Source organism: Lepisosteus platostomus, chromosome 14 (genome assembly GCF_059453375.1).
Source record: "Lepisosteus platostomus isolate fLepPlt1 chromosome 14, fLepPlt1.hap1, whole genome shotgun sequence".
NCBI lineage: Eukaryota > Metazoa > Chordata > Actinopteri > Semionotiformes > Lepisosteidae > Lepisosteus > Lepisosteus platostomus.
This window is the reverse complement of record NC_142624.1, coordinates 39240743-39257857: the sequence shown is the minus strand read 5'-3', so window position 1 is coordinate 39257857 and position 17115 is coordinate 39240743. Positions and strand designations below refer to the sequence as shown.

The window sequence follows — 17115 nt, the reverse complement described above, 5'->3', positions numbered from 1 at the left end:
GGCTCGCCCGTCGCTTCCGCTGGGTTTTACCGTGCATGCCGGGACACCCCTCTCCTCCGGGCCCCAAGCTGCGGCGCAGGCGCGCTGAAGAGCTCCATCTTTCTATCCCAACAAGCCCAGAGAGAGAGCCAGCAGCAGCAGTTGATGGGGAAGCTTTTTATTTTTATTTTTAAAGGGACAGAACCTCATTTTAACCAGCTCAAACCTTCCGTTTCGCCGCCCTTAGCCTCCCAGGAACTCAACGGGGGCAGGAAAAATGGAGGAAAAGGGTCTTAGGCCTTTATATTAAGGAGAACAATCCAGAAAGCCCTTTTCTCTGTCTCTTGCTTCTTCTTAGCAACACAACCCTCTCCTCTCCCTGTGTCTGTGCTTTGGCCCTGGCTGGAGACATTTCTGAGCAGAGACCTCTCAGTTCACACAGAGAATAAAAACTTCGCTATTTCTCGGTCACTCTGCCCGTAATTTCAATTTCTCTGGCGATGGAAGATAATCAGAGGTAGGTGCGCGTTTTTAATTCCTGGATATATTTTTTTGAAAAATGTTAAATTTCAGCTCCTGTTTGCCCTGAGTGTCTGAAAATGCATTTTATTTATGTGTTCTGGTGTTGGGGCTGTCTGTTCTGCAGAATATTGCTGTGAAGACTACACGCAGCCACAGATTATATTTAAATATTTTTTTTCTTAAATGGTATTTTTTTCCTTTGAACAGTCAAGGTGCATTTTGTTGAAGTTGGCAGGGGATGTGGACGCCTCCTTGAGATTTGGATTTTGTCAAGCAAATTAAAATATCACGAAAAGCGGTAGATCGGTGTTCCCGTTACAATGTACCGAAACCCTGCGTGATTAAATAACCTGGCTCAGGCCGACCGGGGCTTCGGGAGATCTCCTGGAAGCTTTCATCGGCCATATAAAAAGTTTAATTGTGAAGATAATGAAATTTAGCCCGGTTAAATGGTTTGTGTACATCCGAGTGGCCCCATACAGCACTGTTTCGCAGTTAGGTTGTCTACTTCTGAGTCATTGGATGCCATACCACCGGTTGTAAACGGGCACAGCTAATTCTGGATTAAAACCAGCCTGAGCCCTAGCCTCCTGACCGACACCATGGCTGCCTGTATCTCAGGTATTTTTCAGCTGCTGCTCATTAAAACCTCTCATTAGCTGTCCACGGCGTTGTTTCTCCTTTTCATAGTTTCCAAATGCAAATATTGATGTTGTAAACGGCTGTCCTCTGCCGCCGCTCCAGCAGGACTTCACAGTGAAGGCGAGTTCCATGATGTGGATCAAGATGTTGCTGTTTTTTCTATGACATGACTTTTCTAGAGTTATTCTTGGCAGACTGTTTTTTTTTTTTATAATCCCTTCATGCAAGGTGCATGTGATGGATAAGCCATGTTAAATTGTGTGATTTGTGAGTTAGGCATGGCTCCTGTATGGTTTCTTATGCCCGGGTTGGTGAAAAAGAATTCCAAAGGAAAAATCGAAGCAAGTGGTTTAAATGTGAATGCAAATCGTACTACAAGAAGCTGTCTCATTCAGAAAATGAAGAGGTGTACCAACAACCCAATCAATAGCCTAGATATTTCTCTTCAGAACTTATTGATATAGTGTTGGCTTTTCCTATAAGAAGAGAAAGTTGGGTGATCTCACACCTACCGTCTGAAATTCAGCTAATGCTGTACCGAATACTGAACAGCGAAGGATCATTGACTATAATGAAAATGTGTGTTAGAGAGCAATTGTTTTACAGGTGTGTGCTCTCTGGGGGTAGACCTATATAAGACCATTCCCATAGACGCCATGCCCTTTAACATAATCAAACATTGTTCACCATTTATGTTATTGTTTTTAATGATATTCACTTGCTTCGACAGCAGAACTATTAAAAACATAAAACATGACCTATTACGGCATAGCAGCTGGGTACAATCATGGAGGTTAAGTTACAGCACCAGTGCTTGGGCACACGTGAAATGTACTTCTGTGGAATTTCCCTCAGGAAAGTGGTAAACAGCTGTACAGGACGTCCGCATGTTTGTAAGTGTTTTGTATTCATTACTGCCTGCTTTTTCTTATATTAGTAGGTTGTTCAGTTTAGATGGCCATTTTCCTAAACCTGGAGATAAATATTGAATACTAAATATGTACTCGACTTTTATTTTTGACATCTGTTTTTCTAGAATCTCTTAGGTAGGTGGGTTTAAACTGTATCCATAGATTTTGGTCCTCTGGGCGCCTGTCGAGCTATAGTTGACAAAAACCTCAGTTTTTTCCCTTTCTGTATTTTTTTTCATATATTTCATGCCAATCATATGGAAAGCATCTGAAAGCAAGGGACTGCCTTGGAATTCAGTGTGATTCTTGGCTTAGCCTCACCTGGCCTTGTCAGTTAATAGACAGGGAAACACTGAAGTGCACCTGTACATGTGAGCCAAGCCATAGGCTGCAGTCAGTGTGTTCATAACTTGGATCACCGTAGTTATGTATGTCTCGCCATCCGTATGATGCTGTGTACAGCTAGTGCACCCTGATGCTGAAGAAACGCGAGGGCTAGGTGCAGCGATGAGGATGCCTCTGTCCGAGGACAGGATGAGTCCTGCATGTTGGACAGGGGGTTCGTCATCTTTGTAAGGAAGCGGCGCTTGTCCCCAGAATCGGTTTCCACAATTAAAGGCGTTTTGTGCCTCTTCTGCTTTATCGCTGTAGAAGGTCAAGGCCGCACCCAGTAATTATTTTCTTTAACATCTTCCCGCAGAGGTGCGAGGAGGTGGGTGTCTCCCAGCTGTTTTTGTGTATTTTTGCAGTGACTGTGGGCTGTGCCTTGTGTGATGAAGAGCAGCCGAGATACACTACTGTCTGTGTGGCATAGAATCAGCTGCTCAGGTTTCCTCCTGTGATTCATCTTCCAGATTTAAGATCCTCTGCACCCACATATTTCACATTTTGATCAACCTTTATTGAGAGCGGGGATTAGAGTCTGCGTTAGGTTTATATTCAAAAGGCTATTTTTCTTCTTTTCTTTTAGCCTGTACTGTAAAATTTCCACACTCCCAGTGCAGCTGTTAAGGCAGATGCCGTCCATGCTGGCTTGTAGCGCCATGTACTGCTGCTGGTAGATCAGCAACATTTATTGGGGTGTCATTTACAGCCCTCTGTCACAGTCATACACAGTGTTCCACTTAGATTTCATATTGGGGCGCTTTACGACATCTCAGCGCATTCCGTTTTTTCTCTGACTGAACCCATTGGCGATGGTGGTTGCCATTGAGTTCTCTTGGTACTACGGGAAGCTGACTTTAATTTCATCCTTTTGTGGAGTTTGAAATTAATGATTTTGTATGATATGTCTGATTATAATTCTATGTAATAGAAAGCAAGACTGTTTTAAGAAATTGGAAGTAGCCAGATTTTTCAGAAAACCTACAGGGTAATCTGTGTATTTATCTGTGCATCATGGCAAAATTCACTCAGAATTGTATTCACATGTTGTTGTGATACTGTGACAATTTTAGCTTATTTTAAGATGGTTCACAGCGGTAAAAGATAAAAACACTGGTTTCAAAATATTCAGCAGACCTAAACAGATTTTGATCCAGCATCCGTTTCTGTATGGTAGCTTTTGTTTGATGTGCTTATTGTCAAGGTATATTCCTTCCTTTTTTTTTAAATTGCAGTAATTAAATTGTGTGTTTCAAATACTTTCAAAGTTAAATTCCCGGGGAAGGACAAGTATGGATCTTTATGTACATCTACCATTCATTCCTAATGTGAAGAATTGGGAAGAGAAGATCGGCGTCCCACTGTTTGAAGTCCTTGGAAAGAGCTTTTTGAGCTGCACGGCCGATAAAAGCTTCTCGGAGCCCAGGTCCTGCAGGTGTGAATCTATTAGCCGACTGTGACCAGAACTAGTGGCTCGGGTTCTGCAGGGGAGGCCAGTAGGTTTGAAGTCAATGAGCTGAGTGGACGACAGTGACCCCTTGGCTAGCGGGGGGCAGGCGGGCCTACAGGGCCTCGTAATCTCCACCTGAGACCTTAGCTGTGCCCTTCGTGCTGTAAGGCTCCTGGTACTCGCTGGTCTCAGGACGTGCACACGTGATGTTTTTACCTTTCCTATCCCAGTACACGGCTTGTGCCAGTGAGCAAATTCAATGAGCCAACGGTAGTATATAAAAGCTTTAAGAACATAAGAAAGGTTACAAATGAGAGGAGGCCATATGCCGCATCCAGCCCATTTGATAGTAGATGATTGATCCAAGGAAGGAAGCCAAGGTATTCGTTTCAGTATTAGCTTGGTAGCTTTCTCTGTGCAGATTCATATCGTACCTTACATATTTTTAGTTTAATTTAATATATATAAAGTTATGTTAATCATACTTCACATCAGTATTTTTGCCAGGTGGTAGAACCACTGAGTGTTTTAGTGCACAAGAGTAGGTTATGGCACAAAAAAAAGCTTCAGAAAGTTAAGTGAAAGTGTTAAATGTTGGAGTTAATATCATCCGTGTTCGAGTACAGAAAGCGTACATGAGAATTTGTCGTGTCTTATCTGATTTTAAAAAATGGATGAAATGAAAAATACCTTTATATTTTAAACGAATTTACATTGCAGTGAACATAATGCAGTAGAATTAATGACACTGCAAGAACTACTTTACAACATAATAGCACAAGACAAAAATAATACATATAACTCAAGCCAAAACCCACACAGTATTTCAGTTTAAAATTTCAGCACCAATAGCAAACAGGACAGGAAAGTGCTAATCAACACTAAGTCCTACAGCCGAGATGATCCATCGTAGCCTTATATAATTGCACTTGTCCGATCCAGAGGCAGGGCTGGCACTGCTGCCACATGGCACTGGTACGGTACCAGCCCATTTCCCTCCTGAACGTTGGAGCTCAGCGCTGGATGGCCAGCGGCTGTTGTCACTGAGCTAGTCCCGTCTCAGAGCTGCAGGCAGGGCCGAAACAAATTTAAAACTGCAATCCAATGAACAAATGCAACGACAACAACAATAAAACACACACAGGAATCACCTGCGGTTTCCAGTCTTCTATGCGAGTGAGCAGTATTTGTGAGGGATGGAAAACAGTGTTGCAGTATTTCCTGAGCTCTGAAAGCAATTGGAAAGGGGTCACCAGTGTGCTGCTATTAGCAGTACTATGCTAAATGAGCATGTTGCTTCACATGGCAGATACGTGATACTTGTATGTTCAGAGTTGCAGAGCTGAATAGTCACAGTTTTCACAACTGGGATCTCATTCCTACACTTTGTTGAGCAGGTGCCTATTAAGGCCAAGAGAAAACAACTTTAATCCTAAAGAGGTCAATAGTTTCCCTGCATCTACCTGTTAGTTCTCCCATGTGAGGATCTACTTTACTCGGTGACATTGCGTGACACTCCTCTTCCCCGGGCCAATTAACGTGACGGTTTTAATCATGACATGTTTGATTTGACAGTTGCAAAACAAGGATGAAAAAACAGGGAAAAGCAGCTTAAAATGTATTATTTTGAAAAGCAACCCATAGTGACCTATTGCTAATATCATTCATAATTTATTCTTTATAAATACTGTACCTTTCATGAGTTTTAATCAGTAAATTAGTAACTAAGTTATTTTAATGAAATTTGCATTCTGGTTCCTGTGTTTTTAAAGAAAGCACAGTGGAGGCGTATAATAGCTTTTGATTTTTGGCCAATCGTAACAATTTGTTGTTTTCATTGAATACTATGCAATTACAAGGAAATATACCTTTTAGGGCTCCTTGAGTCTGTTTTTTAAGCGTACAGTTGTGTTGTAGTTCCTCTAGGTTGTTTGAAGAAATTATATAAGAACACAGCTCAAGAAAAGCTTCCCTCAACTCCTCCATCACCTCAGCAGTAAAATGACTTATAAGACTGTTTAAGAGGGGGAAAGGACTTTTCCTCTTCCCTAGATTTGAATAAGTGTTCCTGAAATGAAGATCCTTGGCTCGTGAGGATTTTTTAATCTAGTTAAAAGGTTTTGTTTATCCACCCCCTCTCACCTCTGCCGATGAAGGTGCCACATGTGCAGTAGGAGATAGGAGCCAGGCCTGCTGCTTTCACTTGCTTCAGCTGTTATTGTACTGTCATACTGCTTTTGGGCCATCACTTACCATAATATCCATTTTTTAATACCGGTTTAGTACGTGTGAATGTTGCAAATGTAACTGAAACCATTACCAATACCAAATATGTATTTTTCTTGTCCCACTGAAATTTCCAGTTGCAGCTACACCGTCTTACAAGAGCATCACTGGCAGATCAGTGAAGGAGGTCAAAGGCCGATGTCTACCCTGTATTAGTACACTCATACTGTAAGTTACAAGTCCATGGAGGAGCCACAGAAGGCGGAATCTGAACAAACACCACCTGAATTGCGATTTGCTGCTCTGTAAGAGTTGAGATACAGTGAAGGGAGGAATAGGACTGATCTTCTTTCATATCCAAAAGCACAGGTCCATTAAAGTTCTTGGAGGAGGAGATGCCTGCACTGAAACAAACAAGAAAAATTCATTAGCATTCAGCAGGAATGCTAGTCTTAGCATCTTTCATTTTTATGACTGCATTACTATGCCAAAAAAATCAATTACGAATTTTCCTTGAATATTCTCAAGGAATATAATACATCCTGGTGTGCATTCCATACGTTCTTTCTGTGGTACTTTTGAGTGGTTTTGCTGAATAGTTTGGGTCTGAATTCTCATAGAAAAATTCCCCCGTATTTTAAATATACTCTTTCAACTTCCTTTCACCTATGATGATGTCAATGTAAATTGCTTCTGCATTCAATTTATGTTCCTCAATAAAAATTAAACATATCCTTCTTTTTGCTTCGTTATTCTCTTCAGGTTCTATTTCTTGGGACTCTCATATTTATGCATTTTCTTTAATACTGCAACAGAGTTTTGTCTCAAATTGTGGCATCCTTATATTGCAAAGGAGGCCTCTTTGTTATTTTAAACCCTTTAGAATTTAAATTTAAACCGTATGCCACAAGAAGAATACATAACAATGATGCCCTGCGCTTTCTTAATGATTGATTGAGATCTGTACTTCAGTGGCTTTTTTTTATAATATACTGACCACTGAACACATTCTGTCAAGTTGCTACTGTCCTTCATCGTCTTAAAGGTGCTTTCCCCATCTGTCTCGGGCGATTCGTGACATCACTGACTGGGGTGCCTGAAGGTGCCCCCGATTCTGAAGGCCTCGGCACCGAGTCGGGGTGCCGCGTGGTTCATGCTGCTGATCTCGATATTGTGTCTCCCTCAGATATGTATTTTAACAATTATTAATCACTGAAGGGGAGTCGTAGAATGAGCAAGGGCATTCCAAAAACACGCTTGCCGTTACTGCACGCTGTGCTCCACAGCCACACCTCTTTCCATCTCATTATGTGACGCGAGGGTCCACATTCCGGAGGTCTCGGAGGTGGTGAAGGATTTCGGCCAGTATTGTGCCTTTGGCCCTTACAAGTTGCATTGCACCGTTTGCGCAGGACCTGCGATCTTGAAAAGGGACACTTGCCTGGCGTCATGAGGGGAGGGCTTCCTCCTGGGGCTCACAGCACAGCAGTGCTTTACCTGTGCAAACCCACCGGGAGAGCTGGTAGCTTCGATGTGGTTAAAAATCCCAGACTTTGGTATTCCTTAGTTCTCATAAAAGTTTTATTTAGGCCCTATATGTCTTCTGTTTTAGTTACAGAATTTTTAATCATGAAAACTTTGTACTGACTTGAAAGAAACAATTAAGACATATAACTGTCACATACTACAGCAGCTAGAAATGATTAATTTACTGCTAGATGAGAAAGCAGTCGTACCTGACAAGTGGATTAAAGGCTGCTTGTCTATGAGGGGGGAGAGAAGGATAGACACGGGACAGACACTGCACTTACCCAACTACACACAGCAGAACTATGTCATATGTAGGTCTCGATGACAGCAGGTTGCATGAAAAAGTTCTTATGGTTGACTTGTAGTGAAAAAAGGCCCATCTCTCTCCCTGAAATTTAGGTTCATTTCCTAATGAAAATATTTAATATGCTTTTATTGTTCAGTATCGAATACCTGTAGGTATTAAAGTCGGTGTATTGAGACGCATTATAGCAAACAATGATCTCTATCAAGGAAAATATTTTATATTTTTCCAAACATAGACATTTGAAGTTGTCCATTTTCTGTGAACCCTGATTCAGAAGTAGTGTCTGGTAATACAATAGTTCTCTAACAGCTAAGCCTGGCACACACAGTGCAAATGCCAGATAATTTTTACAGATGAACAGTGTCTGTGCATGTTGCCATATATTTTAGCACTTTTGGCAGAGAAAGTGCAGTATACCAATACTGCCTGAACAAAGGTGTCCTGTCCAATTGTATACATCTTTACTAGATAAATGTAAGATTAATAGCTTCATTTTACCTGGGACAAGCTTTTTTCTGTTAACATTAGTGAATGAAATTAATCTTTAAGCAGTAAGTAGTTAGCTGAAGCTTAAAGGAAAAAACTTTTTTTTGCTATAGAAAACAGTGGACTGGCCTCTTATACCTAACATAATTTCGTACGGTATTTAAATCGATCTGTGAGATAAATAAGTTTGCGAAGCGAAGCTTGCATTTAAACACTCTAAAAGTTTGATGCTTGTAACTAAGAGCATTTAAAAGACTTTTCAGCAATCTTTTTTTCTTCTTCCCACAGCTAGGGCAGTTTTACCTGCATAGACTACTAATGTGCTCTACATTGTTTAGTGGCTGAATTAACCTGGCATCCTTCGGTCTAATTAGATATTATAATTTGTTTTAGGGTTAGAATGCATGCCTTTAAAGGCCAGTCACAGGCAGATAGTAAATTGTTGTTGAAGCTTCTTGATAAGTCTCACAGAAAGTGCAAAACTATTATCGATCGAGGATGTGGTGGTACATGCTTGACTGTGCAGATTCCAATGTGGATTTGGAATTCTCTTAAGAGAGTTTCAGAATTTACTGCACTTTATATTCGGGTCTGGTTTGGATTGTAATTTAGTTTGATTTAAGTTGAAAATAATGGCATGTTTGAAATGAATAGACTTAGGCCAACGTACTCAAATATATTTGAGTAGACTCAAGTAAGTGTAGTTAAGATACATTTCTTTTTTTTAATGTTTAAGAACTATTTGCAGTTTATGGCTGCATACAGACAATTCAGCTAAGCTGTACTCTTGAAGCTTAGGTTATATTCATCATTTTCTTGCTGTATGGTTTTGGAGTATCTAGTAGTCTTGTTTTACAACTAGCGTAAGTGTAGAGTTTCTTACATATACATGTTCAAATACAGTACATGTGTATTACTTTCATATTAGTCAGGATCTGACTTTCAGCTAAATATTAATTTGCCTTATTTGTACATGCCATATTTGTTCTCGACACAGTGTCTGCGTAAGGCAGATTCAGTTAATTTGGAGCTATGTATCATAGATTTGTATTTTATAATAATTTTCCAGAATTTCCTTCTGTCTGTGTTAAGCATGGAATGCATGTGTGTGGCGATCATGATGAGCACAGAATCTGATCCTGAAAATCCAGTGACTTGACTTCATGGGCACTGTGCTTGCTTTATGGTCCTGGAAATAAAATGCCTGTCGGGGCTGAGGAATTCTGGGGAGTGAAGTTTTTGTTCTGCTGATCGTTTGGCATTTTGAGCGTTAAGTGCGATACAACTTCCAAAATATTTTCTTGCAAAGACTACCATCAGTACCATTTTGTCCTCATTATACAAATTAAACAATTATTTAATACTACATTTACTTATAATACCAAAGAGGAAAACGGGAAGATAGATATATACTTCTTAACTATGTATAGTTTCCCTTCCCCCCTTTATAAAAACTCCTTGTGATTCCATAAATAACGGCTGTTTCTTGTAAATCACAGCACCGTCTGGAAAAAATTGAACTGTTTTAGCGTAACAGTGTTGTATAAAAGGTGAAAGCAGATGAATCACATTGAATACCCAGGCTTGTTCTCCCATTTTCAGCTTAGTGTTCCAAGTTTCACTTTGCTGTGCTTTACAGTTGCCTACTGTAGTGCTGACATACAGTGCACAGATCTAGAAAAGAAGCTAAACCTTCATTTTCTGTTTCTTTTCAGTGTTGGATTTCTCCTTGTAATTGATCAATATCTATTCTATCTTTTCCTCCAACCATATCATAAGATTAAAAATATGCTTGGACTTTTATTTCTAGAGAAAATTATGTAAGTGTAGTGATTGGGTTATTTTTGAAAGTATTTTTGAAGATGTAGCTTGTCCTTTTTATATTGTTCTGTAACTGCCCGGATAGATTGCTAAATTTCCTAATTATGGGCTGCTCTGTTTCAAAGAGACTATGCAATGAAGATGGGGAGGTGTCTGATAAAACAGGACTGAGCAGATCTTGACAAAATCAGACTATTACATTTAGTAATCAATCCCACATTTTCTCAAGGTGATGAAAGTGATATCTAAAGCTTTTATTAATACTAAAGGATCCCTAGTAGTGAAGAATAGTCATTTTCTACCTGTGTTATACTGGTTCCACAAAAAACTCAGGATTGCTGTCCATTTATTCATGGTTAAAGGGGTTTTCAGCAATGTCTTAGTCTTGTGTAACCTGTTTAACATTGCTTTGTGTAGTACACACTTATTTATTCATGAATAAAGATATTATGCATGGATAAAGGAAGAAGAAGAACATAGAAATAATTGTACTTTTCTATGTATGATTTTACTGAAAATATTCTTTCAAAAGGATTTAATCAATAAAACTTTATGTCAAAGAACATTTTATTCCTATGGCACATTTTAGTAAAAAATAAAAGTATAAAAAGGTACAGAAATGGAAGAACAAGGGATGTTTGAGAAGTCACCCAAAGCTAAAGATCTCTGTTAGGGAAAAAATAGTGGCAAAATTAGAGGTCCGGTTTTCCTGTGCAAAACTTTGTTTTAATGACGGGACGAGTTTTGACAGTTATGTTCTGCATATCTCAACACATGAAATTGAGAAGCTTTCCAGCTTCTTCTTACAGGTAACTTTCCCCTTCTTTTTGCGTAAAACAGAGTTGTCTTTGACTCAGATTTAAGTAAAAGTAAGAATTAGCTGCCTAATGTTCTCAACTACGTGACTCCTTGCATCTCTGGCCTGAGCCTTGGTCACATCACTAACCAGCTCTGAGTGGCGTTGCAGGTTTGAGTGGTGGTGGTCTCGAGGCAGCTGAGACCCCCAGGGCTTCAGAGCCCCTTCAGGCAGTGGCTTCCCAGAGAGACCCTTTGGAGCTTGTGGTGTGCCAGATGGCGGATGGCTCTGGCAGGAGGGTGGAGGACAGCACAGGCACTCATGTATTCAGGACTGTTTTGATGTACCCTTTGTGATTCCAAAACAAAGAATAATTCTAAAAGTGAAACGGAAAGGATTCATGCTTTCAGGTGTTATTGTTTTAAAGAGACTTTTAAGAAACTAAGGGAATGCCGGATACTGCTGTTCAGTGGTGTTCAGGTGGTCTTCAAAATGCAGATACCTTTAGAAAGCTATCTTAGGTGGGCTTCAAGGCTTGAAAAACAGTTGCAGTTTGCAGTGAAGTACTCATTATGACAATATAAGATCCATCCATCCCTCGAAAACCTGATTTCCAAATTTCCTCTGTAACAGCGCACTTTATCATATCTGTTTTTCGTAGCTAGAGTTTTTTGCTACAACAAAGTCACGTTCTTTGTAGCTACATGGAAGACGCTGTCCTCACAGCATCATCTCCATCAACACAGGAGCTCAGTGCGCCTGCATTCGCAGAATTCTTGCATATTATATCGTGCGAATCCTTTAAGCTGCTGTTCGAGGTTGCATAGGGTGATTATCACAAACGAGCAGTTGTGTTTTTACTTTGATGATTCAGTGATCTTTTAGGTTAAAAATAAGTAATATTGGATGATTTTCCAGACTTCTGGAATGAATTGAGGGGCTGTACGTATAATGGGAGTTTTGTTTTCAGGTTCTGAATTTTAACCGTACAAACAGCTTTGGAGGAATAAATTCTATTCGTAAATTGAGGGTTGGCGGCTAATACTTATAATAACCCTTAAAGAGAATTAAATGATGACATGCCAAGGTGCATAAACCTATAGTAAAAGTACTTTAATTACAACAACAGTTTTACCGCCCGGGTAGACTGAAATGGGAGACCTCTAAAGAAACGTGATTGCTCCTATAAGTGGTATTGGTGGAGTAGTAGGTGGCACGCTTCCCTCTGGGACCAGAATTTAGAAAGCAGCGTTCAAGTATAGTAAGTAACCAGGTAAATTGTGCTGTTAGATGGGCGGTCCTTTAGTAAAGATGTTGTACTGATGTTCTGACTTTTTATCATGTCAACACCAAAAAGTGAAGCTTTGTACACATGAAATGATAATTCCCGAAATTACCAAGGTTAGAATAGAAGCAATAAGTTTCCCACTTTCCAAAAATTTTACTTTTTTATTTCTTTGGGAAACTATGGTAGCTAGGTTGAGCAGTTACTGCTGTTGCAGCAGCTTGTAAGTCCGTGTTCTACTGCGGCGGGCTGGGAAGCTACAATGCCATAGAGCATGTGACTGATGTGAGTACTGTACAGTATGTAATATAATGGGAAGCAGGATCTTTCTCTTTAAATTATTTTGTGCCTATTTAATTTCAATATTGCTGAAATGTAGTTCTGAAGTGATCATTCTGAAGACCGATGTTCTGATTAAGGCCTATGTATGTGATGAAATATTCCAGATTTCAGAAGATACAAGAGCTTGTAATAAACCTCCATTCTCATGCAATTAACTGATTGAAGGTTTTTTCTGACTTTCTTGTGAAATGTTTGCCACCATTTTGTTTAAAGGCTCATGCACTGCTTTATTGACTTCACATTTTATTAACTGTTGCTTCAAGGAAACTGTAATTACAGCGGTAGGATACACTGAAAAACATTAGCTCAGGATGCAACATATTTTTTACATTAAACTGTTTTAAAATGGAATTAAAAACACTCCCCTTAGAATTCAACATACAGCAATTCTGGCTTTTTGCAGCTTCTCACATCTCACAGTTTCTTAGGGGTTGTTTTGTTTTTGCTGTTTGAATTAGTTATGACTGAGTATGAGTCACTGACTCATCATTACCACACTGTTTAAAGGCGTGAAACCCTTATCTTTTTACTTGCACTCTAGTTTCAATTTGTGATTTAAAAAGCATTTACCTTTTTGATGTCTGATGTCTGAATTTTAAGAATTGAAATGCTGTAGTTCATTTAATTTGTTTGATTTTTAATGCAATACATGATTATTTGAATTGTTAACTGTGAGTCAAAAAAATATCTATACAGCATCAGATATTGATTGTGGATTGCTGATCAACGTCTTATTTATTACTGAAATTCCAAATAGAAACTTAATTGTTTACAGGATTTACAATATAGTGCTAGTTTTCGTTTTCATTATTTAGTGTCATTCATTTCATAATCTTATTTTATGAATTCCTTCAATAAAGCATTATTGAAATTAAGACATTTAAAACGTGTGAAAATACAGCTCCTTCGATTTTAGATTTAATATAAAGAAGATCTGTGCTATAGTCTTCATTTTTAACTCTTATATTCTTATAAAGAGTAATTATAGCCTATAAAGGCAATATTATTATTTTATGGCATGTATGCTTAGCTTTAGTTTTTGGAATATTATTGCAAGCTTTGGTTTAGCTAATTGTTTTTGCTATATTTTGCTCAATCTTGCACATCTATAGATAAGTAAAGTTTTTCTGGACCAAGACAGATCTGTTTGGGAATGGTGGAGAAGATTATTACCACCCACAGATCCACTCACCCATTGAAGACATGCATTTTATTGTTTTGGCATGCATGATGCAACTAGTGGAGACAGCACAGCGACTCGTTCGAGTTTACGGTCAGAGCAGTGGTGGCTTCTGAGGAACGTCTCTTAGTACTGTCTACTACATTTGGGCCATCAGACTCCTTGTTGGCTTCCAATGCAACGCACAGGGCACTATATTGCGAGTCTGTTGGAAAGCCATTCCTGCTGTCTAACCGTCTGACGGGTTAATAAGGCCAAGTTAAAGACTGGGTAAAGCAGTAGCGGCCTCTAGTGGTAGGAATGGAAGGCATGGTTTCTAAGAACTTGCACAGCAAGCCTATTGTATTGGAGCTTTAAGGCCTTATGTATAAACTACGGAGGGCAGTTATTCTCTGATGTCGTTTTTGGGGCAGGTTTGGACTGAGGCTTAGCCTGAGCAGGTACATCTTGTAGGTCTCATTAGCACTCCTTCCCTCCTGGATATTTTTATTGAACGAAGGAATTTGTTTCTCCAAATGTGAGAGGGATCAGGTTCTTATGGAAGCCCATTTCCGCCAGGGAGTAAAAAACAAACGCGCTATGGAATCTCGCAATTGCGACTTAAAAACTCAGAATTCCGTCTTTATATCTTGAAATTGCGACTTTTTATCTCACATTTGCGACTTCGAAATAGCCCACATTTCATTGTCTGTCCTTTTGTTATTGTAACTGATTCGGGTTCTAGGGCTTGTGCCCTCGCCGCTCCCACCCTACTTCGTGCCTCACTGCATGGGCTCGAACCCAGGTCTTGCCAGCTGTCGCAATTCTGAGGTACTAAGTCGCAATTGCGAGATACCATAGCGCGTTTTTTTTTAACTCCCTGGCGGAAACCAACTTCCACAATAAACTGTCATTGAATAGCTTCACTGTTTGCTGACCCTTGTCAATCAGTTACTAACCGGCTTTTTTCTGGTTCTGCACCTAGGTGCTCATGCTATGGCAGCACATATTTGCAAACTTCATGGATTTAGTATTCTTAATGCTGGGATACCGTAATTCCAAATAGCATCTGATAGGTCAAAACTGCAGTTGCTGTAAGAACCTGTGAAAGCTAGTATATAAGAGCAGGCTCTTTGGCCTCTTTGTTCATCCACAGGCTTGTAGCTTTTTGATCAGAGGATCATCAAGTAGTTTGTTTATAATTAATTTATTATAATAATAATTGCTTACACTTATATAACGCTTTTCTGGACACTCCACTCAAAGCGTCCACCACCCATCTGCCACCACCAGTGTGCAGCCCCACCTGGATGATGCGTCAGTCCGCTCCCCACACTCCAGCTCTCAGTGGGGAGGACAGCAGAGTGATGAAGCCAGAGATGGGGATGATTAGGAGGCCATGATTGAAGGGCCAATGGGAAATTTGGCCAGGACGCCAGGGTTACACCCCTACTCTTTTCTGGAAACGCCCTGGGATTCTTAATGACCACAGAGAGTTAGGACCTCGGTTTTACGTCTCATCCGAACGACGGCGCCTTTTTACAGTGTAGTATCCCCATCACCATACTGGGGCATTAGGACCCACACAGACCACAGGGTGAGCGCCCCCTTGCTGGTCCCAATAAAACCTCTTCCAACAGCAACCTTAAGTGTTTCCCAATAGGTCTCCCATCCAGGTACTGGCCAGGTTCACACCTGCTTTGCTTCAGTGGGCAGCATGTGTGAGTTGTAGAGTGATATGGCTGGCTAAGGATCTAGAAGATCACCCGCAATGTGATTTGTTAGTTTCGTGTTTATTTTTTTCCTCTGTATGCAGGCAAACCTTTCTTCCTGTAGTCAGTTTGATTATTTTGAAGAACAACTGACTGAGCTAGGTTTTTCTTATTCAGTATGTTTTCAGGAGGCTGCAGGTAATGATTTTTTTACTCACTGAATGAAAAAAATAAATAAAACTGAATTGAAGTGTTCTGTAAATAGTCACAAAAAATTAAGATTAAAGCCCTTTTGGAATTTATACCCAGCCAGTCACATGCTGTAACCACAAAATTTAGTTTTCATAGTGAATACAGGTAACGCAGTTTGACTTATAGACGGAAGAGGTATATAGTAAAAGCAAAGACCTCTTTTATCTGTTAAGTTTTGTCTGCGCCTTTTAAAGCATCACACCTTTGAAATGTCCAGTTTAAACCACAAAAGGTGCTTTGTTCTGATCTGTAAGTACTGGTAGGATTAGGGCACACAAGGAGCATTGTTTATCAAATAAGGGGTTGGCCCGTGTCAGTCGGGCCAGTATTCTGTGAGTCTCGCACCACACTTGAGCTTCTCACTTTTTCATGAAAACAAACCCTGACGTAACAAAAGATCAACCCAAATTTGCAGGGCCTGGATCTGGCTAAGAAGTGAAACAAGCCTTGAACAAAATCTGAGCCTTGACCTCCAGATTTGAATTCAAATTTCTAGATGGGATTGGCACACCCGAGTGCTACTTGACATTTTGGCCGCCTGAATCTGAGATGGTGTCGTAGTTGTGAGCCTGTAGGTGACAAAGCATGAATTCAGTCCCTGAAACTCCAAAGACCAAAGCATCCCCCTGAGATCGATCTCATAACTAATTAAATAGAACTGTCACAGCACTATGCTGTAGATATACTAATCACAATTTTTAATTCCATTAAATACTTAACGATTGCTGTTATTGTTTGCTTTGAGCCTCAGTTTCTAAGGCTGGTCCTGTAGGAGGAAAGAGGTTTCAGGATGGAGCAAACAGGAACCTTGTAATGAGGAAATCGGACGATCACACAGGAAGAGACTAATGGCTTGCAACCAATAAGCTTGTCCTTAAAATAATAATAATTTAATCTACTATTGCATTTCTTTAATGGTTTTGTTTTGAATATATTGTATAAAAAACATAAAGAACATTCAACAAACTCGCCATAGCCATATTGCAGTATAAGTGTTTTTTATCTGTTGTATTTTAAGGCAATGCTGTGGGAAGAGTATTTAAAGATATAGAGATATAGACTTTCTCATTTTAGATTTTTTAAATTAGGATATTAATTCAGTAATTTTTTATATTATTAAAATTCTTCTTGTATATTCCTCCTTGCTTGTAGATTCCTCCTAAATCTAATGGCTTAGACGTGATTTAAGCTTCGCTATTATTACTGTCCAGTTTTAATAATTAGATTTCAGATTGCATAAATCCTTCAGTTCAGCTTCTCTTCTGTTCACGTCAAAGTATAAAGTTCCGATATGGTGCGGAAAAAAAACAC

General features: G+C 39.7%; 1 protein-coding gene across 5 annotated transcripts in view; it reads left to right on the top strand.

The window, feature by feature from the left end:
• Nucleotides 1–10: 10 nt before the first annotated feature.
• Nucleotides 11–17115, top strand: part of mbd5 (methyl-CpG binding domain protein 5) — a 62446-nt gene continuing 45341 nt past the window's right edge. For all 5 annotated transcript variants that reach the window (XM_088606267.1, XM_088606266.1, XM_088606265.1 and 2 more), the window contains exon 1: nt 11–496. The gene's annotated coding sequence lies outside the window, so the exon portion shown is untranslated. The remainder of the gene's footprint in view (nt 497–17115) is intronic.